Source organism: Oncorhynchus mykiss, chromosome 12, assembly GCF_013265735.2.
Source record: "Oncorhynchus mykiss isolate Arlee chromosome 12, USDA_OmykA_1.1, whole genome shotgun sequence".
Lineage (NCBI taxonomy): Eukaryota > Metazoa > Chordata > Actinopteri > Salmoniformes > Salmonidae > Oncorhynchus > Oncorhynchus mykiss.
The window spans coordinates 82,371,769-82,390,893 of record NC_048576.1 but is presented as its reverse complement, the minus strand read 5'-3'; the positions used below and the strand labels follow the sequence as shown (position 1 = coordinate 82,390,893).

Here is a 19,125-nt window from a genome sequence, read left to right as displayed (position 1 = left end):
CTTGTGGCCGACCGGGCACCTGCAAGCTGACCTCAGTTGTCAGTTGGACGGTCTTTCCTCCAACACATAAGCACACATTGGTGCAGCTAGCTTCTGGGTTAAGTGAGCAGTGTGTTAAGAAGCAGCGAAGCAGAGCAGTGTGGCAGGTCATGTTTCGGGGGACACAACTCCCACAGAACTACTTGACCTCTTACTCCCCTCTCTCTCTAGATGAAAGCCTGCGACTAATGAAGGCTGGCTACCCAACAACCTGTCCACTTGACCCCATCACCTCCTCCAGACCATCTCTACAGACCTTCTCCCATTCCTAACTTGCCTCAAATTCATCCCTGACCACTGGCTGCGTCCCCTCTGACTTCAAGTTTGCCTCTCCTTAAGAAACCAACACTTCCTTCCTCTGACGTCAACAACTACAGACCAGTATCCCTTCTTTTCTATCCAAAACACTTGAGCGTGCTGTAACTCTCTCGTTATCACTCTCAGAACAATCTTGTTGATCCTAACCAGTTAGGCTTCGAGTCGTGTCACTCATCCGAGACTGCTCTCCACTCTGCCAAAGCTGACTCTGTGTCTGCACCACGTACTCTCACTACTGGTGTCCCCCAGAGCTCAGTTCTAGGCCTGCTCCTCTTTACACTAAGTTATTCTGCTCCGTCACATCTTTTCATGGTCTTCCTATCATTGCTATGCAAATGACACTCCACTTTTTCTCCTCCCCCCCTTCTGACAGTCAGGTGGAGACACGCATCTCTGCGTGCCTGGCATATCTCAGCTTGGATGTCGGCCCACCACCTCAAGCTCAACAAAAACACAGCTGCTCTTCCTCCCAGGGAAGGCCTGCCCGCTCCAAGACTGCTCCATCACAGTTGACAACTAAAAGGTGCCCCCCTCCCAGAGTGCAAAGAACCTTGACGTGACCCTGGACAACACTGTCATTCTCTGCAAACATCAAAGCAGTGACTCGCTCCTGCAGGTTCACTCTCTTCAGAGTACAACCTTTCTGCACACAGGAAGCGGCGCAGGTCCTAATCCAGGCACGTCTAGACTACTGCAACTCTTTTGGGTTGGCTACCAGCTTCTGCCATCAAACTCCTGCAACTTGGTGGAACAAGCTTCCCCCTAAAGTCAGGGCAGCGGAGTCCCTGCCTATCTTTCAAAAACGTCTGGAAGAAATGTGTTGAGGGAAATGTACTCGATACAATTATGATGTATTCTCACACCTAACCATCTTAAGATGAATGCACTAATTGTAAGTCGCTCTGGATAAGAGCTTCTGCTAAATGACTAGAATGGAAAACGTAGAATGAACAGTATGTGCTCACAGACCTAGACACACATTATGGTTACATATGGTTCTTATGCATAGCTCATTTGTGTATGCAAATACGCATCTTGACAGGAACTGTAATACAAATCTGTTTATTCGTGAAAACTTGAACTAAGAGGGTAAATCAATTTTAACCCCTTTTTGAAAGCACCCCTTTTGATTTGAAGCAAACTTTACATACATCTTTGCCCATTGTAGAAGTGCTCAAAAAGTTCATTTTTGGGCCCGAATGCCAAAAGATTCATGAAGTTAAAAAGGTACCAGAAATCCTTGTCTTCATCACTGCAAAAGAGAAACGGTTGAGATTGATATCAAAAGATATCAAAAACTCCTCAATTTGTAATTTTTATTTCATTTTTTACCTTAAACGTTATTTTTCTAAAAACACGTTTAATTAGATTTACATATGTTGTAGCTTAGAGCCTTGTGTTGTGCTCACCATCGGTGTCATGTTTTGGTAACTAAATGTACTGAAATGGGAATAAAATTGACATTTCCACTTTCAAATTGTACCACAAAGATGGTGTGAGGGAGAATGTTGCCTTGAATGGGAACATCTGTTTGTTTTAATTATACTGTTTATACTCCATAGGAAACCTATTGAAATCATAGAAATATAGACAATATAAATATGACCATTTAAGTTGACATCTGATGGTGGGTGGACCGGCAGCCATCTCTGTGGTAGTAATTAGAAGTTACAATTTTAATTGAATTTACATTTCAATGGTGTAGCAGCTAAACTACAGTGGTCTTACAGTGGCCGTCTGAAGGAGGTATAGGTCCATTCTATGAATAATTGTTCTACGCTTGAAATGACATCCACCATTCAAGAGCATGTTGTGTCTCAACAGATAGCAGGCACAACACAAAACACGCAGAAGATGTGAAGTTGGGTCGAAGCTACAATATACACCCATCAACAAAAACAATCTGAGTTTCCTCATTTATGCTAATTAGTAAAAACGTTTTTTTTATTATAACATTTTTTGGGAAGAAATGATCAAATAGTTTGACAACCCTGCTTGTGAGCTTTTGATATCATTTCAACTCAACAGTTTATATTTTCCCAGTGATGAAGACATGGATGTCTCATGGTATGGTATACAGTGGATGAACTTTGAGCACCTTTATCTCCTGAATGTTTTGGCAATTAGGGCCAGAAAGTGACTTTTTGGACCTTTCTTCCATTCTTCCAATGGAAAGTTTTGCTTAAATCAAAAGGGATGCTGTCAAAAATGTATTGAATTCAAATGGATTAAACCAAGAGACAATTGTGTGTGTGCGCGAGTACTGCGTGTGTGGGAGTCAGATAATGGGTGAGGACTGATGAGTCCAAGCCTAATCTCTGGTCATGTTTACACAAAAAACACATTCAGATAAACACAGCCCCCCTGACACCTTCACATAATTTCATCAACTCCAACTCGTCCCCCATTCATCTCCTAACCTCTCAAGCACCATCTCTTTTTATCTACTTTTCCCACTATCACTCTCCTTCAAATTTCCCATTCTTAATCCATTTCCTCCCTCCCCTCTTTTTCTCTGCCCATCCACAATAGCAGCCTTTCCAGGAGGGCCATCAATCTTCTTCAAGGAGAGCAGGGCCAGAGAGCGCTAAGGCTACGGCAGATTACCAGCTCTCCTTACTGATCACTGCTGCTGCTCACTGGACAACACAGGGAGGGAGGCACAGGGAGGGAGATCGTGGTTGGAGCCCCAAACCAGGAGAGAGCTACGCCCACCAAATCTGCAAAAGGTATTTGCATCCTAATTCAGAGGTGTATACATTTAAATCCAAACTGAGAACTTTCTACCTGTCCAACCCACACCAGTCTGTCTGTCCCCTGAGAGGACTCAGAGCCTAAGGAGAGAGCATTTAGCTAGGTTTTCTATAGATAGATAAGACCCACTTCTAGTCTTTAGTCTATATGTAATGACAGGGTAGAGGTAATAGCCCAGTGATTGTGGGGATCCATAACCAGCCTACAAGGGTCGGCTTCCACTTACAGCCTGTGAGATACGGTAGAGTTAGAGGGAGAGTGTAGGACAAGTCAGGGGCAGATAAGATAGAGGTGGAAGAGAGGGGGGGAGCATTATGCGTTAGGTAGAGGCTGGGAGGCAGGTGGGCAATGAAGCAGTTGATGTTTATTCACTTGTCAAAACGCTACAGGCAAAGACATGCGAGGTGTGCCTTCCGGAGACTTCTGGGCAGAACAGAGAGGGGTGTGTGTAGCTAAGGGGAGGTATTATGGTGTTAGTGTGGGGGGTGTTAGATATTTATTTACAGGCCAGGATTAGGGGGATGAGGCAGAGAAGAGACGTGACCTTGCAGCCATGAGTTGTTGTTTTTTTACGAGACACCTCACAATAATCCACACACCCACGCCTGTGCCACCACCAAAGCCAGTCCTCTACTCTAGAGAGAGGCTGGTGGAGAGGGGGGAGAGGAGGGGGTGAGGACTGAACGACAAGGGCTCAGATCTTATATATCTCCATGCTATCTTCGGTAACCCCCTGCAAGTTCAAAATCTAACTGGAATAATAAGAATCACTAATATCATTCTGCAATGTAAGGCCCTGTCCTTGTTTCTCCTTCTAAAAACAGGCTCATCTCAGCTTGGATAAGAACCTAAGCACCAGGATAGATTTATACATTTATCCTATAATGTAATGCAATGCCTCTTCCTCCTCACTGAGGTTAAGGCTTTATACATTTATCCTATAATGTAATGCAATGCCTCTTCCTCCTCACTGAGGTTAAGGCTGTATACATTTATCCTATAATGTAATGCAACGCCTCTTCCTCCTCACTGAGGTTAAGGCTTTGGGGGTGTTGCCAACTTTCAGTACACTGTCACCTTGTTGTCTGGGGATCAGAGTTGAGGACAAGGGTTATACTTAGAGCTGTCTACATACTGTACGTCCCTCCACAGCACTGACTTGGGATCAGTAGCTCTGTTCGGGGCCTCTGTGCCACATGGCGGGGAGGAGAGGTACGGCTCAGCGCTAAAGACTGACACCAACTTAATCACTGATAATTGAGTCGGCTGCTGGGGAAGGTGCAACATTAAAAGGGGCAATCTGCAGTTAAGGGATGGGGCAGGAGAAATGTAACCACTATGAAATTCATAGGCAGAGCTATGAATGCAAGGACTGACAAAATGTACGTTTGAACTATGTTTTGAGGCTATATAGTATTTGTTTACACTTAGTTTACAAACAGTGGAGTAAAACAAGGTTATATTTTGGGTTTTGATGGGGTATGACAGTAGAACTAAGCTCATGAGGCATTTCTAAGTTATATTCTTCAAGAATCAAATGGGTACTTATCATTCATAGATTTAAAAAATGGATGCCGCAACTGCAGATTGCCCATTTAAAGGATAAAAACAGTAGGCAGGGCTGGCTCAGCCTGTCATTGGGTGTCTAATCACTGAGAAGACGCACACACACATCAGATCACTACCGGCTATTAGCTCAGAACCACTCAGGAACCTCAAAGGGGCTTTGATCAGTCGAGGGGCGAGGAGAGCAAACGGACAAGGGGGGCGAGGACACAGCACACACCGTCAGAGGAGTGAGGGACAGAGAGACAGACAAGATGAGTGTCCTTCCCTGTCATCAGGACCCTGAGGTGTCCAAGGTGGGGCATATTCAAAGGGGTTTCTACCTCCATAGCTGCCCCCAAGAAGCTTGGATCAATTACACTGTAATTACACTGTAACTGCTTAAGTTAGGCTGCTACCCCAAAAGTCAGGGTGCTACCCCCAAAGTTAGGGGGGAATGTAACCCCATTCCATGGCCTTCAATATCATCAACTTGAGCAACAACACATGTTCTTGCTAGTGATCCCAGCAGCAGTTTTAGTGAGTGATGAGACAGGTAAAGTGACAGTGGGTTGTATAAAGCCTATAGCAGTGGGTTGTGCATAGCCTATAGATAGCTGGTGAGTGGATTTATGAAGATGGAGGGGTCCTGTAATAGAGTGTTGATGAATTGACCAGCCTCCACCCTTTCTTGACCATAGGGAGCATGTCTGAGAGAATGAGACTGGAGATCTGTCAAACTGTCTGGAGCTGCAGGGTTAAATATCAACTGATTAAACTACTGCTCTATCGAACGACAGAGAAGAAAGGAAAGGACACACTAGGAAAAAGCCCAACAGGAACAAGCAGAGAGAAGGACAAGCAGAGAGAGGACAAGCTCTTCCCTCTTATTAAGAGTTTCTCCCACAAATGCTGACAACCTCACACTGCCAAATTAAAGGTTTTTGAGTACACACACACACACACACACACACGTTTCATTATTGTGCCGCAACATCCACACACTTTTCTGTCGTGGCTCAGTGCATGGATGCCGTGAGATCAAAGATTTTACAGATCGCATGAGATGCTTTAACGGTGGACTGCAGGGGTCTGACATCCCCTGCCATGGAGACAAAGGTATGGAGCAATGGAGGCGAGGGAGCAATGGAGGAGTGAGAGAAATGAAGAGGGAAAAAGAATGAGAGAGCAGGAATCCAAATGAAAGGCTGCCAAGCAAAAAGAGGTAGAGTATCTGTACACTGAAAAGCAATAGTAAGCAGACATAATGAAAGAAGGTGAGAAATACATTGGCAATGTGTGAGAGAAGTAAGCACAGCATACATCATATACATTGAGCTTTTATTTCTGAAATGGGCAGAAGAATGTAGATTTGAGTTGAAGAAAAAATGACGCACACAAAATGAACAATATCATAACAATTTCTCTGATCAGAATTGGATCAGAGGCCAACAGAGTAATGTTTTATTTAGGGATGTGCCAAATGGACATTTTTTCTTAACGTTTAAACTGTCATGTTTGGGGGGGGGGGGGGGGGGGGGGGGTCCGTTTAAACCGATAAGAAAGAAAAACTATCCACATTTATTCATAATGCAAATTAAAATGGTCCTATTACAGACGTATTACCGTTAGGGCCGGGCAATGAAATTATCTACCGCGACCCTTTACACACACAGAACGCAGTACAGTAACATGTCCATAATTTATCATTTTGACAATTTAAATTCTGCTCCAGCATAGAACTTTCAATTGTTTCCCTGACAACAAACATTGCTGATTGATGTGCTGCTGTGTCATTTATGAAGTTTTTTTATGGTAGGGTAGCTAGAAGTGCTTTCTTTCTACTAAATGTCTTCGTAAGTCGCAATAATTAACATACTTTAAAGTACTGTTTTTTAGTCAGAGCACAAGCAGCAGGCATGCTAGGATTGAAAGTTCTGGTCGCCTAGTGATGGAAGGTAGTCCCTCTTCGGCATTCATTTACAGACAAGTAAAATGGCGTTCATGTCTCCAGAGAAGGTTTCTTGTCGGCATTTAGCCTACCCTAACAGTCAAACAAGCATGTCGTAACCGAGGCGCTTTCAAGGGGACACATCATTATATCACCCCCCTATCCACATCGATGGAACAGTAGTGGAGAGGGTAGCAAGTTTTAAGTTCCTCGGCATACACATCACAGACAAACTGAATTGGTCCACTCACACAGACAGCATTGTGAAGAAGGCGCAGCAGCGCCTCTTCAACCTCAGGAGGCTGAAGAAATTCGGCTTGTCACCAAAAGCACTCACAAACTTCTACAGATGCACAATCGAGAGCATCCTGGCGGGCTGTATCACCGCCTGGTACGGCAACTGCTCCGCCCTCAACCGTAAGGCTCTCCAGAGGGTGGTGAGGTCTGCACAACGCATCACCGGGGGCAAACTACCTGCCCTCCAGGACACCTACACCACCCGATGTCACAGGAAGGCCATAAAGATCATCAAGGACATCAACCACCCGAGCCACTGCCTGTTCACCCCGCTATCATCCAGAAGGCGAGGTCAGTACAGGTGCATCAAAGCTGGGACCGAGAGACTGAAAAACAGCTTCTATCTCAAGGCCATCAGACTGTTAAACAGCCACCACTAACACTGAGTGGCTGCTGCCAACACACTGACACTGACTCAACTCCAGCCACTTTAATAATGGGAATTGATGGGAAATGATGTAAATATATCACTAGCCACTTTAAACAATGCTACCTTATATAATGTTACTTACCCTACATTATTCATCTCATATGCATACGTATATACTGTACTCTATATCATCGACTGTATCCTTATGTAATACATGTATCACTAGCCACTTTAACTATGCCACTTTGTTTACATACTCATCTCATATGTATATACTGTACTCGATACCATCTACTGTATCTTGCCTATGCTGCTCTGTACCATCACTCATTCATATATCCTTATGTACATATTCTTTATCCCCTTACACTGTGTACAAGACAGTAGTTTTGGAATTGTTAGTTAGATTACTTGTTATTACTGCATTGTCGGAACTAGAAGCACAAGCATTTCGCTACACTCGCATTAACATCTGCTAACCATGTATATGTGACAAATAAAATTTGATTTGATTTGATCATTATATCTGAAAATGGTCATCAATACAGGCTACACCAGTAGCCTACTGTAATTTCATATGAAACACCCCTACCCACTAAGCAACTAAGAGAAGCCTACCCAGTGCAAGACTGGCCCGAAGATACTGTATACCGCCAACACCAGTGCCATGAATAGCCTAAGCGAGGATATTCTACATGCAACTGACCAGACTGAACACACACTTGGGTCATTAGCAAAGAGAAAGAGCAGGCAGGCCAGCATGAGGGAGAGAGAGGAGGGGCAGGCAGAACCGTACTCGTCTTGGTAATCTACATCTCGCAATGTCTTAATTGTCTTCCATGCCTCGCAAATTCACCAAAGTAGCCTAAAGTTCACTTCTTCCTCTCTGAGTTGATTTAAAATTACACTACCTTCTGTAGGCCTTTATAGCCATAGTCTAGTTGGGCTATAACAAAGGGATTTAAAAAAGAATGATAACTGCACTGTGACTTTAATATGTGGGGTGGGGGTTCGGTTAGGGATTTTTCTTAACTTTAAGGATCCCAACTTCATTGAAATGTTCACACCCTTAGTTTAATTAATGTACAGACATAAAAAAATCCTACATGTCAAAATGTAGGTGATATGTATATTGGTACATAGTGGGGCGGAAGGTAGCCTAGTGGTTTGAGCGTTGGACTAGTAACCGAGAGGTTGCAAGTTCAAATCCCGAGCTGGTAAAAAAATAAAATCTGTCGTTCTGCCCCTAGACCGTCATTGAAAATAAGAATTTCTTCTTAAATAAATAAAGGTTAAAAAAGTTGGCTACAGCTTCATGTCCAAACCGATGCTGACATATTTAACCATAAACATAATTGTTTAAAACCTGGAAATGTAATGTAATTTTATGAACCTTGTTTCAAAGTAGCCTAGCATAGCCAAAATACAACCATAGAAATGTTGAGGGAATTATTTTAACACTTAATACACCATTGAAAACAGCAATGTTCTACTGGTTTTCAGCATAATCCTAGTCATATTAGTAAACCATGCTAGTTAATGCATCTTTAGATCTCCCCTTAATTTTTACATGAAACCACTGGTGCATGCAGTGCGCTTCTGAGATGTTTTCCTGCTAATTGTATTTTGGAACATTCGCGCATAGCCTACAGCCATGATCGCATTGTTGAGCTGAAAATATAAAGAAATAAAACTATCAACATTTTAAGCTAAAACGGTCTGATCTGTTGCATCATTGGTTTAAAAAAGATCTATACATATGTGCAGTGGTTGGATGAACTTTAAAACAGTCTGTTTATCAGACATTAAAACAGTCCGTTTAACAGACATTTATCATCATCACAGGGACAACGGGACTCCCTTAATATCGAGCCCTGTAGGGAAAAGTATTTTGTTGTAATTGTAACATTGTATTTTGAGATAGGCTTGACTATGCAAAGAGTGTAGCAAACATTGTGGTCTGATTCTCTATGTTAAAAAAAAGATGGTAATGCATGGGTCCTTGATCATACAATGACGTGCAAATGGTGTTCGTGGCATGACAAGCAAAAAGTTTATGTCTAGCCCTGCCACTCCATATTCCCTTGACAAGATCTCCACAGCGATGTCAGCTCTGGCTCATGAATATTCATCCACTTCATTAACACACAAGTGGGGAAACAACATATTGCATGAGCCTGACATTATTTGGAGAGAAGGAATAAAATACAGATGGGACAGACGCTAGAGAAAGAGGAGAGTCCACTAGTAGAGACAGACAACACAATAACTCTACTGAACCTCAAGAGTACCAGAAAGTTGTCCTACATTATTCCACGATCCAGCAGCCCCCTTCCAAACCCAGATAAGGCTCTCTAAAAGCAGAAGCAAAGGCAAGGACATCAGGCTGGGAATTACATGCCATTTTACCTTGGAAATCCTCCAGGAACAAAGGCGACAAACAGCTGCAATTTCTCTGCTCATGTCTGGCTCCACACACAATGAACAGCTAAGTGCAGCGTGGAGGAAGCCACAGAGCAATCTGCTGTCATTCTACTGCCATTCAGCCAGAGAAGAGAGTCTGCTACTTGGTGTTGTTTTTCCAACCTGCCCCCACAAATACACACACTCAATCACACAAGTGTACAAAGAATGTATGTTTCCTGCACATAGGTTATGCAAACCCACTCCCACAACAGAGACATACTCAAATCCACTTAGCCACAGACACACACTGACAAACCTACACACAAACAAGATTATTTTCTCTTTATGCTGTAATGCCAGTGAATCTCTTAAGAGGGACGGCCAGGGGGGAAATCTCCATTCTCTAGTGATGTCCTCAGAGACCCAGTGAGACAGCACACGATATTTCTCAGCTAACCTCTTTGATGACTGAAAAAGTGGGCCGCTTTGGGGAAGCGATAAGACAAAGTCAGTCATCACCCAAAAACTTTGTCCGGCCTTGTCCCCAGCTCTTTAAGGGCTGCGTAGCGAGGGTCTCGGACAAAAACACCCAACTATAATTGGAACACGGCCCAGGAATCGATACTGCTGCTCAAGTAACGGTCCTCAGCCAGAGCCATTTCATATTATACCCTCCATACCTGTTTCTCTGACAACAAAAAAAAAGAAAAGAAAAAAAACTCAATTTCAGAATGGTATGAACTATCGATTTCACTACCGCAATCCTCTTCCACCCCCAACATCACCTCTCTCCCCCCCATCTCATTCGCTCTCTCTATACCTCCACCTCACCTACTATATAACTCCTTTTCTCGTTCCATCTTATCTAGATTTGTTCATCTTTTTAGCTCCATCTTTGCACATAACACTCCTCACTCCACCTGCATTAAACCCGTTGCTCTCACTCCCAATTACCTAGACGATAGTTTAGTATCTCCCTCTGTAAAGTCTCACTTATCTTTCTCCCTCCATCCCTGTCTGGGCATCTCTTTGTATCATTTCACCTTTGACCTTGAATTTGCACAGTGCTTAAACCCTGTCTCACCCAACCCTCAGAGATACTACCCCTAGATGGGTGATTCATTCCCAAAATACCAAACAGCCATAGGGAAATTACCTTTGAATTCAATTGGACTCGCATCACAACAGCAATATGGTCTACTGCTGCTTTCCAAGCTCAAATGGCAGTAAATACCAGCACGATTAGATCTGACTTTGGGGCCATGGCCGCTTCTAAATCACTGCATTGTCATTGATATTCAGATAACTTCTCGGGGTCAGCGGCAAGGCTACTCGGCCAGGGAGAAGTAGGCCTCAAGCCCCCAGACCAGGCAGGCCTCCAGCCCACACTCTCCACACCCAGCCAGCCAGACGCTCACTAAGCTAAACCGCCACCAGCACAGCAAGGCAGCACATTTAAATACATCTAAATGGCAGATGGAATGAGCCGTGTCCGGTTTCCCGATACCGATGGAATTTACACTTACGAGTGTTTCAACAATGCATCTTTCCAATAAAGGCCAAAGATGTAATACGCGTTTCCCAAAACACCACGCAGAGAGAATGGTCGCTAAGTGCATTGTAGGAGCATGTGTCGATACTGATAGGCCGGAAAGAAAAGGCAGTGCTGCTCTCGGATTAGCTTTCTCCATAAAAAATCTTGCCTTAACATTAGAATGATTTCACAATACTGACGACGGATCAGAACTTAGAATGAAGTTACCACCTAAGGCTGCAAATATTGAGGCGTCTTATTCTAATGCTTACCCAATAAAAATGCACTAAGTCACCAATTGGCACATCATTGCGCATATTAGGCTACACATGAAATATATTGAGGCAAATTAGAGAAATTTGCCAAATAGAACATGAAATATATTTCTATATGATTGAAATAGGCCTATAGCTTATTGTTAATATTTGAATGCAGTTCTCAGTTTTCATTTGAATAATATTTTTAAACATAGCTTGGAATTAATTGCAAAGACATTGACAACTCTGTATTTGTAGTTATCGGCAGTCAGAGAGACCGATAAACCATTTGATTCTGTTTAGCGGAGATCTTCTGTGTTTAAAATGACGTGGGGGGGGCATCTAACGGCGGACTTAGCTGTTCTACGAGCAGTCTGAGGCCAGCATTAAATTCCAAGCATTTTCAAGTGCAACGTTGGATTTAACAATGCTCCTACGAAGGCTCTAACGATGAACTGAGCCTTATGATGCTTTTGGGAAACCGGCCCTAGGTTTGTGTTTCACTTTAAAATGGATGCCGTAATGGAAGAGCAGCAGGCTTGGTTTTAGTCTGGCTGAAAAATGGCCTGGCGTCTCTTTAAGGTAACAAAAAACATCCACTTCGTCTGCGTCAGTCCTGCTCCCACCCTGTTATTGGAGTGCAGGAATGAGCAGTGGAAAACAATTAGATACCGCCACTGTCTGCATCAGTCACAAGCACAAAAAATACATTTCATCCCACACATCCGAAACAGCCAATAGCACAGGCAGGCATTTGCGACCCCAATCCATATTTCAATTTCCAACCTCTCAGCAAAGTAATTCAATACTTGTTGCATTCCCTCACAAGTAATCAGCATTGTGAGAAATGGGCTTCTTCTAAAGCTGTACCTGTAGTGTCACACTGACTCACACACATTTACTGGAGCTGCACACACACCTATTACCACCATTATCCACACACACACATACACATATATATTTAACACAGGTGGAAAGACACAGTCACTCAACTAAACTGCCTGGATGCACACTCTGGTGCTCTTCTCCTCACGGCTCTGTGGCCATGTGGAAGCGGAGGCTGGCGAGTATTAGCGACAAATTTAGGAGCTTAAACAGCGACAGCTTTACGATGCCTGAGCGGCCTCTACCACTCCATTGCTGTCAGATTACATTAGCTTGCCCTTCGCCATGCACTTCGATTGGCTGTTATTCCTAGCAGTTACAGAAGCACCTCGCGTAAATAAAACAAAGTGTTCTGTCCTATGGATGGTGTGTAGAGTGCATCTCCGCTAAATCGAGTGCTGTCCAATTTAACATATCATAACATAGAATGGATGGAGTTGGCTGTGAAGTGGTGGCTGGCTAGGGGTTTGTGTGCAGTGAAACGACTAGGTAGGCATTGCAGTACAGGTAACTTTTGAAGTGTTCCATCGCCAGTCATGGTCATGAAGGTGTTGTGCAACGGAAATTTATTTTACCATTTTGGCCTAATCACTGACTACAGCCTGACTTTAACTACGGAACAATGGAAACCTGTGCCTGCTCTGAGGATCCTTTCCTGTCAACGCAGTCTGGAAGCACGTACAAAATTTGTCTTCATACAGAGAAGCACATTCCTGTTGACAACCACAGGGTTTTCCTTACCGTTATGAGATGGCTGTCTCTCAGAACAGCCACACTGACTGGTGAGGCCAGCATGTCAAATCAAGGTAAGTACTCCAGTCAGACAAGTACTCCACTCACACCAAAATGACTTTCCCAGTTAAAACAGCTGCCAAGATGAAGTCTCTGCACTCAAGCCACAACTAAACACATGTCTGTCTTCAGACTTTCACAGGCCCCATTTTCCTCATCAATAGAGCCAAAACTCTCACTTACACTGAAATAGTGTAGGCCTATCAGTTTTGAGGTGTCTGTTGGAGCAGGTGTGTACCAGGTGAATGACTACTTCTAGTGCAGCTCCTTGAGGGCAGCTTTTAGGACTGGGATTGTAGTGGGTGTCCCAGTAGTTGTTATCTATGCTGTCTCAGAGCATACCTCAATAAACCACTCAGATGCTCAACTTAACTCCAACAAAGCTCCCTCAGTTTCAACCTGCGTGTGTTTACAATCTGGAAAAATGCAGAAGGACCACACAAGAATGATTGAGAATTCCCACAGCACTTCATGTACTAAAACTAATCTTGCGTCAACATTTTATTTGGTTTAATACCAGCTGTGCTCCAAAACGCCCACTTAAAAAACATCTGCCACCGTAATTCGCTCTGTCTGTGCGTGGTTAACCATACTGACAATTTCACAGTTTCTCATCTTTAGGCAGGACCTTATTCTGCAATGCAGCAACCCCTCAGCCTGGCTCTTCACATTCTCTATGGAGCTCCGTTTCTGGCAAAGGACACTGTGCTGCACAACTCATGCAAACAAATACGGGAGACAAGTGATGGTCACTATCTGGCAGGATACAGGCAGTTGTGGGATGGTGGCTTCAGAGGAAATTGTGGGTTCATAATGTGGCAAAAAAAATGCTTTTACTTACGCACAGGGCCCCTGTGAGAATTACTCATGTATTCATTTCTAGAAATAACCCACCTCTTTACCGCACACCAACTGCATAAAATGAATCTTTCATTCACAAATGGTCAAGCTAAAACCAGCTGTCAGACAAGCGCGAGGCAGCTTAGATTGGCTAGCTAACTAGCTCAGCTGGCTAACCAACTAGCTAGCAAGCTGGCTAAGTAGGAAACTACAACAAGTGTTTTGTTACATTTTAGCACGATTAGCTAATGTTTGGTAGACAATTTGTCAGGGCTAGCTTCCGACGAGCTAGCTACCAATCTGCTGGTCAGTTAACTAGCTAGCGAGCGAACGTTCGCTAGCTACGTGTAGCTTGCTATCTCGAACATCAACAGTCGAGATTGTTGAGAAGGTAAAATAGATAGATACAAGTTGGCTAAGTGCCTTCCGTATTCCTGTTAGATACCAAACTCACATGTTCACTGGTGTTTGGTCTCAGAATGAAAGCGAGTACAAACAAAGTTTCCTTTTGTTTTAAAACTCACCTTTTTTCAGTCTGTTCCACGACAGGATAGGATTTTTTTTGTCAGCACTGGCACTCTACATCCGGGTTATGCCTGTGACGAAAGCATGCACTCCCATACCAAAACAAAGCCATGCTTTGTTATTTTAGCTAAATACTTTACTCATGAATGTACATGTCTTATTAATAGATTTATTCATGTAAATATAAAAGTCAAAAACCTCTGTTTATTATTTTTGAGAATTAAATTGAACATTAAATAAACACAATTCATTCTTCTCATAGCAAAAAAAAACAATCAAGACAAGTTATTTTTATAATGTATTGTCTGTATTCCCCTCACTGTCGTTTGTAATGCTTGTATACTCTGTTGTAAACTCATTGTATTTCTATATATTTTGATTTGGTCTACAATAAAGTATAAATTAAAAATATAATTGCCATGCTGTGATAGGACAGTCAGTATGTGAAAAAGCCTGATACAGTTTTCTTCCTCTTCTCCTTTTTCAATAAAATTACATAACAATAACGAGGCTATATACAGGGGGTACCGTCCCAAGTCAATATGCTGGGATACAGGTTAATCGAGGTCATTTGCACATGTAGGTAGGGGTAAAGTGACTATGCATAGATAATAAACAGTGAAGTAGCAACAGTGTAAATAGTTCGGAGAGCCATTTTATTAATTGTTCAGCAGTCTTATGGCTTGAGGTAGAAGCTGTTAAGGAGCCTTTTGGACCTAGACTTGGCGCTTCAGTACCGCTTGTTATGCGATAGCAGAGAGAACAGTCTATGACTTGGGTGACTGGAGTCTGACAATTTTTTGGTCCTTCCTCTGACACCGCCAAGTATATAGGTCCTGGATGGCAGGAATCTTGGACCCAGTGATGCATTGGGCCATATGCACAGCCCTCTGTAGCACCTTACGGTCAGATTCCGAGCAGTTGCCATATCAAGAGGTGATACAACCGGTCCGGATGCTCTCGATGGTGCAGCTGTAGAACTTTTTGAGGATCTGGGGACAAATGCCAAATCTTTTCAGTCCCCGAGGGGAGAAAAGGTGTTGTCGTGCCCTCTTCACGAATGTCTGGGTGTGTTTGGACCATGAGAGTTTGTTGGTGATGTGGACACCAAGGAACTTGAAATTCTCGACCCGCTCCACTACAGCGCCATCAATGTTAATGGGGGGCCTGTTCAGCCGTCCTTTTCCTGTAGTCCACGATCATCTCCTTTGTCTTGCTCACATTGAGGGAGAGGTTGTTGTCCTGGCACCACACTGCCAGGTATCTGACCTCCTCCCTATAGGCTGTCTCATCGTTGTCGGTGATCAGGCCCACCACTGTTGTGTCATGTCACGAACCGGCTCAAAGCCCGTAACAAAGGGAGACAACGTGGAGATAAGGAGTAACAAAATATATATTTATTTAACTAAAGCAACTAAGGAAAATATACAATGATGTGTGTAATCAGTAATCAGTAGTGTAAGTGAGTTTTGCGTGCATGAATGTGATAATGCAGGGTGTTGAAAGGTGCCAAAGCAAACAAACAAAAGGCCACCAAGAACCACAACACAATCTACAAAGGTGTCTGCATGGAGAGAGTCTCCTCCATGAATGTGGAAGAGGTCTATTTATCCTGGGAGACACCTGGCCCAGGTGTTTCCCATGAAGCTGACGACCCTCCCAACTCCGCCCACCGGCATCCTAATAAGGAAACAAGAACAAAGACAGAATACAGCAGACAGAGTGGGACGGTCGTCACAGTCATCAGCAAACTTAATGATGGTGTTGGAGTCGTGCTTAGCCACGCAGTCATGGGTGAACATGGAGTACAGGAGTGGACTAAGCACGCACCCCTGAGGGGCCCCCGTATGGAGGATCAGTGGGGCAGATGTGTTGTTGCCTACCATTTACCACCTGGAAGCGGCCAGTCAGGAAGTCCAGGATCCAGTTGCAAAGGGAGGTATTTAGTCCCAGGGTCCTTAGCTTAGTGATGAGCTTTTGGGCATTATGACCTTGAACGATGAGCTGTAGTCAATGAACACCATTCTCACATAGGTGTTCCTTTTGTCCAGGTGGGAAAGGGCAGTGTTGAGTTCGATTGAGATTGCGTCTTCTGTGGATCTGTTGGGGCTGTATGCGAATTGGAGTGGGTCTAGGGTTTCCGGGATGATGGTGTTGATGTGAGCCATGACCAGCTTTTCAAAGCACTTCATGGCTACCGATGTGAGTGCTATGGGGCGGTAGTCATTTTGTCTGGTTACCTTCGCATTCTTGGGCACAGGGACTATGGTGGTCTGCTTGAAACATGTAGGTATTACAGAGTCGGTCAGGGAGAGATTGAAAATGTCAGTGAAGACACTTGCCAGTTGGTCCACGCAGGCTCTGAGTACAATCCGCGTCATCTGACAACTTCCGCATTGAGCGAGTCACTGGTACTTCCTGCTTTAGTTTTTGTCCTAGCTCTGTCCTGCCGATGCACGGAAAACCCAGCCAGCTCTATTTTATCCGTGTCGTCATTTAGCCACGGCTAGGTGAAACATAAGATATTACAGTTTTTAATGTTCCGTTGGTAGGATAGTCTTGACTGTAGATAATCCTGTTTGTTTTCTAGTGATTGCACATTGGCCAACAGAACCGATGGTGGTGGCGATTAACTCACTAACCTACGAATCCTCACAAGGCACCCCGACCTTCGCCCCCTGTATTTTTTCTTCACGCGAATGATAGGGATTTGGGCCTGGTCTCGGGAAGCAGTATATCCTTTGCGTCTGACTGATTAAATAAAACCATTTGTCTAGTTCTAGGTGAGTAATCACTGTGTTGATGTCCAGAAGCTATTTTCGGTCATTAGAGACAATAGCAGCAACTTTATTTTTTTTTTTTTATTTCACCTTTATTTAACCAGGTAGGCCAGTTGAGAACACCTTTATTTAACCAGGTAGGCCAGTTGAGAACAAGTTCTCATTTACAACTGCGACCTGGTCAAGATAAAGCAAAGCAGTGCAACAAAAACAACAGCACAGAGTTACACATAAACAAACGTACAGTCAATAACACAAAATAAAAGAAAAATAGAAAAATCTATGTACAGTGTGTGCAAATGTAGAAGAGTAGGGAGGTAGGCAATAAATAGGCCCTAGAGGCAAAAATAATTACAATTTAGCATTAATACTGGAGTGATAGATGTGCAATTTATGAATGTGCAAGTAGAGATACTGGGGTGCGAGTAGAGATACCAGGATGCAACAAAGCTAGAGAGTAAGTAATAATATGGGGATGAGGTAGTAACTTTATATACAAAATAAGTTACAAACAATGCAAAAAAATGAACAAAATAGTACAGATGGTTAGGAGCCCGTAAAACGGCAGCCAGTTACAGTTCATATAAGGAAATCAATCAATTGAAATGATTTCATTAGGCCCTAATCTATGGGTTTCACATGAATGGGAATACAGATATGCATCTGTTGGTCACACCATTGGCCTCATGCAGCGCAGCACATCTCATTCGCATAGAGTTTATCATCCTGTTGATTGTGGCCTGTGAAATGTTGTCCCAATCCTCTTCAGTGGCTGTGTGAAGTTGCTGGATATTTGCGAGAACTGTAACAAGCTGTCATACATGTTGATCCAGAGCATCCTAAACATGCTCAATGGGTGACATGTCTGGTGAATATGCAGGCCGTGGAAGAACTGAGACATTTTCAGCTTCCAGGAATTGTTTTCAGATAATTGCGACATGGGGCCGTGTATTATCATGCTGAAACAAGATGTTATGGCGTCAGATAAATGGCACGACAATGGGCCTCAGGATCTCCTCACGGTATCTCTGTGCATTGAAATTGCCATTGATAAAATGTGATTGTGTTCATTGTCCGTAGCGTATGCCTGCCCATACCATAATCCCACCGCCACCGTTGGGCACTCTGTTCACAACATTGACATCAGCAAACCGCTCGCCCACACGTGCCATACGTCTGCCATCTGCCCGGTACAGTTAAAACTGGGATTCATCCATGAAGAGCACACTTCTCCAGTGTGCCAGTGGCCATCGAAGGTGAGCATTTGCCCTGTTGAGGATGATGAGCACGCAGATGAGCTTCCGTGAGACGGTTTCTGACAGTTTGTGCAGAAATTCTTCAGTTGTGCAAACCCACAGTTTCATCAGCTGTACGGGTGGCTCGTCTCCGATGATCCAGCAGGTGAAAAAGCCGGATGTGGAGGTCCTGGGCTGATGTGGTTACACGTGGTCTACGGTTGTGAGGCCGGTTGGACATCCTGTCAAATTGACTTTGGAGGCAGCTTATGGTGCAGAAATGAACATTCAATTCTCTGGCAGCAGCTCTGGTGGACATTCCCACAATTAGCATACCAATTCCACACTCCCTCAAAATTTGAGACATCTGTGGCATTGTGTCTTGTGACAAAACTGCACATTTTAGAGTGGTCTTTAATTGTCCCAAGCACAAGGTACACCTGTGTAATGACCATGCTGTTTAATCAGCTTCTTGATATGCCACACCAATCAATGGATTATCTTGGCAAAGAAGAAATGCTCAATAACAGGGATGTCAACAAACATGTGCACCACATTTGAGAGAAATAAGCTTTTTATGCATATGGAAGATTTCTG

The 19,125-nt window shown here is 43.6% G+C and overlaps 1 protein-coding gene across 1 annotated transcript in view; it reads right to left on the bottom strand.

The window, feature by feature from the left end:
- The window catches only part of LOC110538651 (speckle-type POZ protein), an 86,366-nt gene extending 71,771 nt beyond the window's left edge, over window positions 1–14,595 (bottom strand). The window contains exon 1 of the mRNA XM_021625605.2: window positions 14,513–14,595. The gene's annotated coding sequence lies outside the window, so the exon portion shown is untranslated. The remainder of the gene's footprint in view (window positions 1–14,512) is intronic.
- Window positions 14,596–19,125: the final 4,530 nt, after the last annotated feature.